This window comes from Ailuropoda melanoleuca, chromosome 3 (genome assembly GCF_002007445.2).
Source record: "Ailuropoda melanoleuca isolate Jingjing chromosome 3, ASM200744v2, whole genome shotgun sequence".
NCBI classification, from domain to species: domain Eukaryota; kingdom Metazoa; phylum Chordata; class Mammalia; order Carnivora; family Ursidae; genus Ailuropoda; species Ailuropoda melanoleuca.
The window spans coordinates 128,789,696-128,802,715 of record NC_048220.1 but is presented as its reverse complement, the minus strand read 5'-3'; positions in this window follow the sequence as shown (position 1 = coordinate 128,802,715).

The window sequence follows — 13,020 nt, the reverse complement described above, 5'->3', positions numbered from 1 at the left end:
AGTAGTTTGCATTTTTCTGATTACCATATTTCTTTGGGAATATTTCATTAATGTTTTAAAATAATTTTAAACTATTTTTTAATTGATATGATTCCCTTCATTCTTTACTTCATGGTCAGCACTCCCTAATGTGCCACTTCATATTATGATTACCAACCCCGGGGAGCACTTCACTTGACTAATTTTTGAAAAGCCATTTTATTTGCTCAAGTCAAGTGAATTCCACTTAATTTTTTTCTTACTAAACTAAAACAACCAAAAAGGATCTTTTAAGAGAATAGTATCTCAGTTACATGCCTTTTCACCCTTTTGAAAGAAAATTAACATTATACTACTTGCGAGGTGGCTATTACCGTCACTTTATCTGCAATGCCCAATAGGGCTTATAATTCTGAGTTCACATAAGATGTAGAGCATCATATTGTAACAATGGTTATGTTACCTCTATGTTAACCCCAAGGAGAGTTACCCCTTAGGGTTTCTGTGTATTAATTAGAAGCCATAAAAATGTATTTAATTTACACATCACCTTTTATTGTTTTTGACAGCAATAGTTATTTTTCTTACTGCAAAATACATACTTTAGAATACATAACTTGAAAAACATAGCAAACTAATGGAAAATATTAAAATTCATCTATGATGTTGCCTCTCCCTAATGAATTCTGTTAAATGTTTGGTTTATTTGTATCCAGACAAAATTATGTCTCCCAGGCTTCTACAACCCAATGTGCAAATCTAAGAGGGTGTTCCTGATCTTTTTTGTAGCTGTTGTCTACACCACTATTGGCAATATTGGAAAGGACACCCAGATTAGTAGTACATTGAAGATCTTACTTTAAAAAGTACCAATAAGTTGGAGAAAAATATAGCAATGACCAAGTGGATCAACACATCACTGAAATGATTTGTTTCCTGCAGGAATTGACTATGAAATAAAAAAGGCCCTTTAAAGATAAAAAGAAAAAAGCACATTATCATTACATTTTGTACCTACCACCACTAAGAACACATATCTAGTAACTCTTTTTAAATTATGGAAACATCATATTCAATATTTTGAAATGTTGTACCAATACATTTCTAAAAATGAGAAATAAGTCTACCAAGTTTGAGTAGGGTCTAGTGTAAGAGAAGGTTCTAAAGCAAGTACATACTGTGTATAAACACTCTTATCTAGGGGTGCCTGGATGGCTCAGTGAGTTGAGTGGTCCACTCTTGGTTTCAGCCCAGGTCATGATCTCAGCGTAGTGAAATGGAGCCCTCCATTGGGCTCCTCACTCAGTGTGGAGTCTGCTTGAGATTCTCTCCCTCTCCCTTCTCCACCCCTCTCCCCACTTGTGCACATGTGCAATCTCTCTCAAATAAATAAATAAATAAAATACTTTAAAAAAACCAAAAAACAAAGAGTCCTACCTATCCTTTGAGCTATGTGAGTAAAAAGACTCTATAGACTTAGAAATCTCTCTAGTAGAAAACAATTCCATGAATCTAAGAGAAGTGTATGGCAAGCTTCATTAAAAGGAAAAAAATGAAGTCTAAGTGGCTTCTGGAAAAGGCCATGTTTCTGCCAAAAGAATTATAGACTATTTGAAAAGATAGCTTCTAGTATGCCCCTGGGCCCAATTATGAAGGAGGTTTAGATGAAGTGACCATGTGTCCAGAGCTGGCTGCTCTTAGGCTTACAGAATCATAAGATAGGGCATAACCACTAGAAATCAATTCAAATATAGTATTAATATATCACAAATTTTACATGAACCATACCATAGATTGGCCAGATAATACAAGAGAGACACACAAGAAAGTGCCTCAGTCTATGAAACCCACCATTATTGGACCATTGTCTCTCTCTCAGCTCTCAACTATAACTGCGAAGAAGTTTCCTATAACAATCTGATGAAGATTGAAAAAGACCAAGCTTGGTTCATGGCCATGGATGGGTCAATATAGAATGTGAGTACAAGATGGAAATGATGCACGACTGCAGTACAGGACTATTTAGGGATATTCCTGAAAGACAGAGCCAAGGAATTATCCTCCCAAATAAACAAGAGATTCAAGCACATCTGTTGATAAACTTTGTGTCAAAAGAGATGTGACTTGTGGCTAGAATGTATATGTTAGATGGGCAGTTGCAAATGCCTTAGCTATTTGGTCAGGCCTGATAAAGGATGAGAGATTATTGGGAAGTATGTTTAGGAGAGAGGAACATATGGACAGACCTATGAAAGTGTTCATGAAATATGAGATTATCNATGGGCAGTTGCAAATGCCTTAGCTATTTGGTCAGGCCTGATAAAAGAAAGAATGAGAGATTATTGGGAAGTATGTTTAGGAGAGAGGAACATATGGACAGACCTATGAAAGTGTTCATGAAATATGAGATTATCTGTATCATGTTAACATTCTTAGAGAATATTCACCATGGAAGAATAACTAAACAACTAATTGGACAAAATGGCCCAGCCAACTGGGCCAACTGATATCAGCTATTGAATATCAGTTAGTCCCTGTTATTGACCTAAATATCTGCACAACAGGCTTATGAATGTCATACCTATGGTGGCAAGAGTCAGTTTATGGATGGACCCGCCAGTATGATCTCGTAACTCACCAATGCTGTATTAGCTACTGAGAATGTCAAATATATAACCTACTAGCAATTGAGACAAATTACGATTCCAAGGTCTCTTGAGAAGTCCACCTGGTCACTTAGTAACAAGTGAATTATATNGATCACGCCCTGAGCCAAAGGCAGACGCTTAACCGCTGTGCCACCCAGGTGCCCCATAAGTGAATTATATTAAATGTCTTCAAGTAAGGAGGGAGCATGACTTGCTTTCACTGTAATTGACATGTATTCTGTGTATGAGTTTGACTTTCTGACCAAAGAGGCTTAGCCAGCTCCATTATCTGAAGACTTCCATAATGTTTGATATATTGACGTAGGATTTTGCATAACATCACATTCAATCAAATAACTTACCTTGCAGAAAGCAATTTTGGCAACATGCATATAACCATGATATCCACTGACCACATCATAGGTCATACCACTCAGGACCTACCCATCTCAGAATGATAGAGTGACCTTTGAAAGCATGGTTGACACAGCAGCTTGGAGATGATGTTGTCTGAGAATGGGGCTCCATCCCCTAGGATACAATGTAAATTATTTTATGAGACTTTGTCCGAAATAGACAGAATGTGTGATGTGGGAAACAAAGGATGGAAATGAGTGGTTTCACTGAATAACCCACTTAGAAATACAGACTTTCTTTCCTCATAAATCAAGGCTTTGTGGATCTACTGGTCCTGGTTTCCAGAATGGAAATGCTTACCTCAGGAACCACAAGGAGAATTCCATTAAACTTTACATTTACCCTGTCCCTTTGATCCCCTTGAGCCAAGAGATTAGCTGTGAAGGAGTTATTTTTCTGATTTTTTGTTGCTGTGTAACTATTTACCCCACAACTTCAAAGCACGAAACAAATATTTATTATGATCACAGATTCTTTAGACAGAGCGTAGTGGGAGTGGCTTCTCCATGATACCAAAATTCTCAGCAGGAAGACTCAAGTTTTAGACTAGAAACATTTGAAGGATTATTTGCTTTCATGTCTGGTGATTGATACTGGCTAAAAGCCGGGGTTTCTCAGGTTTTCTCTGTGTGGACTTTTCCTTGTATGTACCAAGTTAGTTAGGATTCATCAAAACATGGTGACTGTTTTCCCCAGAGCTGCAAGGATTCCCCAAAGAGGAAACCAAACATCAGCAATCACACATCACCTTTTCTACCCTATGCTCTTGGGTGAAGCAGTCTTAAGCCTGCAGGTTCATTTGGAAGTATAGTAGACTCCACTTCATGATGGAAGTTTGTCAAATTTCAGAAAGAGCACGTGGGACTAGATACACAGCTGTCTCAATTTTTTAAAATAAAACCTGTGATATTGTCCTGGAGGGTTGGGGACATGTAATTAAGACTGATCATCAGCAACAGATAAGGCTGGTGTTGCACAGTAGGGTCAGAGACGAATACTTTTGTATCCAGGTGATTCACTGAAGACTTGCTCCTGAATCCTCCACCTAGTCCTGAGAGTGAGAGGACAAATGCAGAAGCAAGGCCTGAGAAGTTATGTGATCATGTCTTAGAGACCTCTGAGTTGAGGGGGTAGTTGATCCTATCAGATAAGCCATGGAGATGAGCAGAGGTGCTCCGTAAGGATGAGGGGAAAGAAAGGACTGATAGAGAAGGACTATGATGGTATCTGTGATGATTAGTCTTATGTGTCAGTGTGACTGGCCACAGGTGCCCAGATTAAACACCATTCTGAATGTGTCTATGAGAGCATTTCCAGATGAGATTTGCATTTGAATTCTTGGATTTAGTAAAATAAATTGCCCTTTCCAATGTGACGTGATTGGGCATCATCCAATTCAATGAGGGCCTGAATGGAACTAAAGGTACAGGAAGGCTGACTTTATCCCCTTTTCTGTCTCACCAATTGAGCTGGGACATCTAATCATCTTCTTCTGCCCTTGGACAGGGATTTATACCATCAGATTCCCTGGTTCTCAAGCGTTTGGACTCAGACTGAATTATACCACTGGCTATCTTGGGTCTCCTGCTTGCAGAAGGTAGACTGGAAATCCTCAGCCTCCAAGAACACTTGAGGCAATTCTTCATAATACATAGTTTCATTCATAAAAATGTAATATATTATGCAGATAATATATAATATGGGGATATGCATTTTAGTTGATGAGTATAAATATAGATAGGAATAAATAGATATAAAAATTTTACATATAAATATGTTTATATAAATACAAATAAATATTGTTACATTTCTTTTTCTCTAGAAAACCCTGACTAATACATCATCAGTTATAGACTGGAAATTGTTTGTCCCAGTACCTTATTCATATCAGTTTCTCCTGGAAAAGAGAACAAAATCTAAGGGGATTATTTACCTTAACTATGTGTATCTTACAAAATAGGTGGTTCTAAGCAGCATGAAGAATGGAACGTAATGTATCGTAGCGGATTCTGTAGTGCAGTGTTCAGACCTCCCAGAGGGCTGAGACTCTCATTCCTCCAGCTTCTGGGAACACAGAGTCTCAGCTAAGTTTATCTCTGATAATTGCTTTTAGCTAAAGAGAGCCCCTTCTCTCAAGAGCACAGCTCATCCCCAGCAACAGCCTGGAAACAATGGCTGGATAATGTTTGATGTGGAAGGCCATTCCCCTGTTGCATCAAACCAGAAAGACTGAGGCTGACATCTCTGTTGTGATAGCATTACCATTCAATTTCTTTCTACAGTCAGCCCTACTTCCCTAACAGTTCCAAGATCTTCCTGTCAAACACCACAATATATATCCTGCAGGTAAACCTCATACTCTGTTTTCCATGGAAGTTTAACTTTTATCTATAGTACCACACCAAGAAATAAGAAGGCATCTGGTAAAATAAGACAGTTATATAAGAATAATAGTAACTGAGCCTGGGTGGCTCAGTTGGTTAAGCATCTGCCCTCAGCTCAGGTCATGATCCCAGAGTCCTGGGATTGAGCCCCACAGAGAGCTCCCTGCTCAGCGAGGAGCCTGCTTCTCCCTCTCCTCTGCCCCTACCCCCTGCTTGTGCTCTCTCTTGTGCTCTCTCTCTGTCTCTCAATAAATAAATAAAGAAAGAAAATCTTTCAATGAAAGAATAATAGTAACAATATTTATTAAGGATCAAGAAAGAGAGCTTTTCTCAAAAGTATATAAATAGAATGATCCCAATTAAATGAAATGAATTATGAAGTTATATGTTTGCACTTGTGTGTGTGTTTGAGTGTGTGTGTGTATGAGATACAAAGCCTCAGAAAATTATGACAATACATACAAACCCTTAATAGATTATACACCAGTCATTTAGAAAGAGAGTGAGAGTAGAAGATTGTTTTAAAAAGAAATTTCCACTATTATGAGTTTTCAAGTTTTCTGATTTGTTTGATTTTTAAAACATGACAATGTGTTTTTAATTTTTTAGGAAGACGTAAGAACCAGTAATTTTATATCTTTTGAAGTAGTAATCAGTCTTTCATCAAGAAAAGCTTTCATTCTGCCTTAAAGTTCATGTGCAATATACAATTGCCCTTAATAAGGTCTACTGTAACTACAAAGTAGAAAGCAAGATTATCTTTCTCATAGAGAATACAGTCAATTAATTCTCTAGAATTTCATTTAAATATATTAATATAAATATAGTGATTTAAATACAACCATGCTTTGTTTTTTTTATCCATGCATTGTTATAAAGATAATTTCTTATACATGTCTTTAGATTTTAATAATTGCTGCATATTCTAGACCAAACGTTGCAACTTTCTTTCCCAAAAATATTGTGATAGAGAAAAATTCAAATTGTTATAGGTCAATAGAAAAATATGTTTCAAATAAAAATTATTGCATCAGTTATTAAGAAATAAAGGAAGCAGTAACAAACAATTTTTCTAGATCCTCTTTTATCCATGTTCTATTCAGAAGCTAAGTGGTTTCTCCTTGCCTCCATCTCAAACACACACACACACACACACACACACACGTACACACACACACATATATTTTCTATTTTTGGATTTTGTATGCTCTTCCAGAACTACCAATAAGTGAGAGTTGATTATGCATAAGTTAACAGGATGTCATTCCCAGTGTAAAATGTTCAGTGTTAGTAATCACCACCTTCCCTGTGTTAAATGTGCAGTACACTAATTTTACAGTCTGTGTCACAGCTAGAAAAATGACAGGTGGTATCATGCTCTGTGCTACACTTGAATAACTAATCTGCATAAGCACAGTAAGAAAACTCATTACACAACAACATATGTGGACACATCATTTCAGGGTGCCATATGTTTCTAAGACACATACAAAATAATTATCACAGCTAGCCTCAGATCGTGTCATGTGTGTTTCATTGAGCTTTAGCTAGGAGGCTTAATTATGCCATCATATCTTCATTTCTTTTATGTTCCTTCCATCTCAAGTCACTTTAGTCTCATTATCACTGGTGGTTTTATTTTCTACCAATAACCTTTTTTCTTTGTCCCTGGCCCTGGAGAAATGAAGTAAGGTTTTAGTTATTATCCTTAAACCATAATTTTAATTTATTGTTGTCTTCATTATTTTATCAAAAATCTTTATCTTTTTGTAGATTTTTTGGTAGACTTTCTTATTTCTTTTCCTGATTTTTTCCAAGTAACTTTCCTTTAATTATTTCACCACTGTCATTTGTTTAAAAATTAATAATTACGAAGATATCTGAGGATGATTTTTTAAATTTTCAATTACCCAACATATAGTACATCATTAGTTTTTAATGTAGTTCAATGATTCATCAGTTGTGAGTAACACCCAGTGCTCATCATGGGTTGATTTGAATTCTGGGTTTTAAAAATTCTAAAGGTACATTAACACAAACTAAAGAATGTTGTCTAAAAAAGGACAAAGGAGAACATGATGACAAGAACTTAGACTGTATTAAAATTTATCCCCAAATTCTATATATAGTTCACTACTGGATTTGGATCCAGTTCAAGAGTTTTAACATTACAATTACTATCCAATTCTGTTCATCTAGGGCTAGAGATCTTCAAACTACGTTTTATGTAATTCTGTTACAGGTGCAATGATAGTTTCAAGCAAATTTATTTTCAGTTCACAACTTCCATCTATACACAGACTGAAAACATGCCTGCTCCCAGAAAAACAAGCTGATTCTATACTCTTACCATCCCTGTGTTAACTACCTTTTCTCTATCTTCACAAAGATATCTCGAATTTGTCCCACATGTTGTCATGCTATATCCCATACCTATCCCTGAATAAGAATTTCTGGCACCTGAATTGAAAAAGTAAATGGCTGGATAAAAATATCCTTTTTTAAATACCTATTGATTTCTAATTCTTTTCTATTAAAAAGTAAAAGGAATCTAAGTGTGTTAGTGAACAGAACATTTAATTATACTTTTGATGACAAAAGTATAATTTTTAGATTATTATACTAATAATCTTTAGATTATTAGTGATCTAAGTGATTTTCAGAATATATTTGGGAAAATTTTCAAATAATTGAATGCAATTGCTTAACAAAAACCCCTTTTTATTTCCATTTACTTAGTGCAATCTCAGGGCCAAAAGACCACCGGGAATACATTATGTTCAAACAGGCTTAGGATTCTTGACTTGCTTCAGCAAGTGAGAAAACACAAAGGCACATATGGATTATCTCCAAAAGTAGGAACTAGAGAAGGTTCTTTTTATTTATGTATTTTTATTTATTTATTTATTTATTTATTTATTTATTTATTTATAATAATATTTTTATTATATTATGTTAGTCACCATACAGTACATCCCTGGTTTTTCATGTAAAGTTCGATGATTCATTAGTTGAATATAACACCCAGTGCACCATGCAATACGTGCCCTCCTTACTACCCATCACTAGCCTATCCCATTCCCCCACCCCCTCCCCTCTGAAGCCCAAAGTTTGTTCTTAAAGGTTTCAGAGATTGAAGTTAGTCATGTGATGGTCTTGGCAGAGATTGGTCAGAATTTGTAAACTAAGGAGCTACTGGAAATTTTAGTAGTCTTCTTAAAACATTTAAATCCATATGAAATTATTGTTCGGTTTGATTTTAGCTCAGACTCTCTAGATATGAATGAATGAGTTTAAGACAGTTGAAGTGCATCATGGTTTGGTTGGGCACAATGTATCATTTTAATGTGTATTTGGAAATGTCTGGTTTTAAATCTCATAGGCTAAACTCTAGTATGGCCATTTTCAGTTTATTGGCACTTCCCTTCCAGTTAATTTTCACCTTAAAGCAAAGGAATATGCCTTTATCTTTTGCAAACACAGATAATCTTGACCTGTACCATTTCACTGATCAGAATGTCGTTCAGAGAATACTGTCTTCAGTTAAACAAAAAAAGCTCCCTTGGGTTTGTTTTGTTGCAAATTAATCTAAAAAAGGCTCTGCACTGACATTTAATCACATATTTGGCAAATTCAACAAAGACAACAAATTAACTTCAGTATTTTTGTTGAGTTTGAAACATGTTTTATATATCCTATAATCTATTTGGAAATCCATTTGGAAATCTAAAGAATCCCAGCAGTCCCTTAGTTTTGATATGACTGGTCCATTTTTTTTTTTTTAATGTCTGAAGAATTGATCCCATGTTTACTGATTGTCAAGGGTGAGAGAATGTCATGGGAGTATCTTGCTTCGAAAACAGGTATCGCTGCTAACCATGTAGACATGAACCAGCAGTGAGGGAAGAAAATAACCAAGAGGATGAAGAAGGAAGCACATGCAAAATGTGACCATCGGTGGTAGCCAGTATCTAGTTGCTCTTACGTCTATGATTTTGGGCATAAACAGTCATATCTCATGTGCATTGCAATATGCTACATTATACTTTTTATTGAAAATTTACTGTTAAATAAATGACTTTCCAAGAAAGCTTACACCTTTATCAACATCAATAACATGTTTATATTTTTGTTTAATCCAATTAAACATGCCTCTGTTTTAGGTACATTGTCACTCTTATAAGTCAGGCATTAGTAATACCTTATATTACTGCATATTCGCCTCGTTATTTGACATAAACTCCAAAAGTAGAATCTCAAAATTATAAGAACATGTATTTTAAGGCTTTTAATCAGTCATCACAAAAGTGATATTCAGAAAGTTTATTCCAATTTATACTCCCATCAGGGATATTTATACAAACTGTCACAAACTACAAGCATTGTTAATTAATCCCTGCCAATATGTTGGGTGAAATTTTTTGTTTTTGTTTTAATTTCACTGTGTAGTTAATTTTTGTGAGACTAAAGTTAGTTATTTTTTCTTTTTAAATTTCTGTCAGCAGTATATGGAATTTTATAATCTGGGTTCTATACTAACTGATTTTGTTATAAGAATTTCAGCATTGTATTTATTTCCAAAAGCAATACAATGTTAATATTCATTCCTTGAGAACTTATTTTCTATGTGTTCCCAGTTTGAATTTTTGTTTGTAATTGACAGTTTGTGATATCTTTTTGCTCCTGTTTGGAAGACTCTAATTTTTAAGTAGCAAAATTTGTTAATATTTTCTTAAAGATTCCTGATTTTGGGTTACTCTTCGAAAAAGGCCCCTTGTTTCTAAGATTCTATAAATCTTCACCAATTTTTAAGATGTTGTAAAATATGACAATGTTATAAAAAATCAACTTTCTGCGGTGAAAAGGGAAGATTGCTAACCACTATAATAGAATTATGTGATACATAAATTTTACATTTCCACCAGCAATATATGATATTCTCTGCATCATTATACTTGTCATCTGTCTTTTTATTTTTTCCATCTTAGTGGCACGGTTTCATTCATCCCTGAGGTTTTGAATTGTATCTCTCTAATGACTAATGATGTTGAACATCTTTTCATGTGCTTATTGGCCATTTGTGTATCTTTTTCGTAAAATGTCTACTCAAATAATTTTCCCATTTTTAATTGCATCATTTATCTTTATAGTGTTGAATTATTGTTGAATATATTTGCTTATTATGTAAGTTTATTTTCTTTGTGGTGTTGTTTGCCAGAAAAAAACATTTGTCATGTAGTCTAATTTAACATACTTCTATTGTTTCCATATTTTAAATCATGTCTATGAAATGATCATCTTACATTCCCAAGCTATAGTGCAGGTTGTCCACATTTTTTCCCAGCACTTTTACAGTTTTTTTTGTTTTTTTTTTTTGTTTTTTTTTTTTTTACATTCAGATGTCTGATCCCTCTGGAATTTATTCTTGTCCATTCTGTGTGATGTGGTTGTGATATTTTCATTTTCCAAATAATCTCCTGTTTTCCCAACCTTCTTTGATTCTCCCATATTTTGTTAATGAATCTCTCCATGATTTTTTTTAAGATTTATTTTATCTGAGCATTCACCTACAACTGAGAGCCTGTGAGGATTTTTCCCAACATTAAATGTTTTTAATTCTTCTCTACTAGGTTTTACTCAGAAAGTGGGAATAAGTATATAAGTATAGAGAAAGAAGATGAATATTTTTTTTTGGTCTTTTGCTTTTTTGGTGATTTCTGCATTGCTGATTAGAGTAGAGGTTAATGGAGATAATGGGAATGCCTATTTTGATGACTTCTGGGTTGCCAACCTGCTAGATTTTTCTCACAGCTTTCTTTTACCTTCTTTTTGTTCCTGCAACACGGCTACTAAATCTACCCCATTTTTGCTATTCATAGATTGTGCAGCTGTGACTCCTCCCTGCCAGAATTTTTTTTTAATGACATAATTCATGGGTGTGTTCTGTTGCCTTCCTTGGTGTTTTGCCTAGTTTTATGAAATGACCGTATGTGATCGAAGAACACACACTGAATTAGTTCTCAGCTGCTGCGTAACACATTACCACAACAAGCAGCCAATACAAAACCTATTTTTGATCTCACAGTTATCTTAGGTCAGAAGTTCAGGCATAACTTTGCTGGGTCCCCTGCTCAGTATCTCACCAGCATGAAATCAAGGTGTCAGCCAGCTCTGGGGTATCATTTGAGGCTTAGGGTCCTCTTCCCAGTTCACTTGGTTCTTATAGAATTAATCTCCTTGATGCTGTATAACCATTGAACCACCCTTCTTCAGGGCCAGTAGGAGAAAAAGTCTCTCAACTCTGACATCCCCTTTTAAGGGTTTTCATTTGATTAAGTTAAACCCACCCTAGATAATTTATTTTCGTATTAACCCTAAATCAACTGTGTTGGAATTTAAATTACATATGCAACATCCCTTTACCTTTTCCATATTCTATTTCCTAGAAGCAAGTCACAGTATCCACTCACATGCAAGGCAAGGGAATTATAAATTGGCATGACTTATTGGGGTCCAAATTAAGTTAAGTCCAACCCACTCTATCTCCATGGTTTTCAAACTCCAGACAAAACTTGTATTTGACTTAGCTTTCCTCCACTCTTCTTCCTCCATCAAGATTATTCTACAATGTCCTATTCACCTCCCTTGTTACCTCTGTACATCAGACCTCCAAAGTCAAATCACTAAGTTTTCTGAGGACCCTATGGGACCTCGTCTCTTCACAGTTTTGTGGACCAAGCTTGACCTTTTTTATCCCAATTTCTGTTAAATTCTGACAGCATTAAGAACAGTGCATGTTGCTCCACCAAACAATTATTTTAGCCTTATGGTTTGCTCCAGTTCAGTCTTCCAAATTGTCCACCTGACCAATAAGAAATCCATGCACTGTTGACCAATAGCTCCAGCCCACTATACTTTTTTAAATCTTCTCTTGACTTTGCCAAATCTTTACAGTCCCCTGCTTCTTTGCCTAGTGAGATATAGATTTATATCAATAAGCCTGTTGCTCAATTTGATACCCAACTGGAAAAAGGGATTTCAGCCCCATTGTAAGCAATGTAATTTCTGTGAGTGATTCTTTGAATTCTACCCCCAATAAGCAAAGAAAATACACATTTCTTGGCATTAACTTTGCAATTCCCCCTTCAAAAATTTTATATGGATAACAGAAGGAATGTCGTAGAATGCCAGGACTATGAGGCATTTTAATAAGCCCTGGGGAAAGCTGTTAGGATTCAATTGATAGTTGCTTTCATGGAGCATGGGGTTTTAAGTGTATCTTAATTTTAACTGTGGGTTCCAATGCTTACACCAGGACCAGAGAACATCCTACCCCACTTCCTGTTACAAGTATTTGTATGAAACCAATCTAAAAGGTTGACAAATTATAGTGGCACTATACATGCATATCATTTAAAAGGAGGATGTATTTCAAGATCCAAAAGGCCATCAAAATCTGCTCATAAAAGCCCTCCCCAATTTTCAAGGTTCCACAACTTCCTAATCATGCTTAAACTTAACATTGTAGATATTTATGCTAATAAATTCAATTTGCATTGTATTCAGGCCACTTTTAATCTTTGGGTTTGATT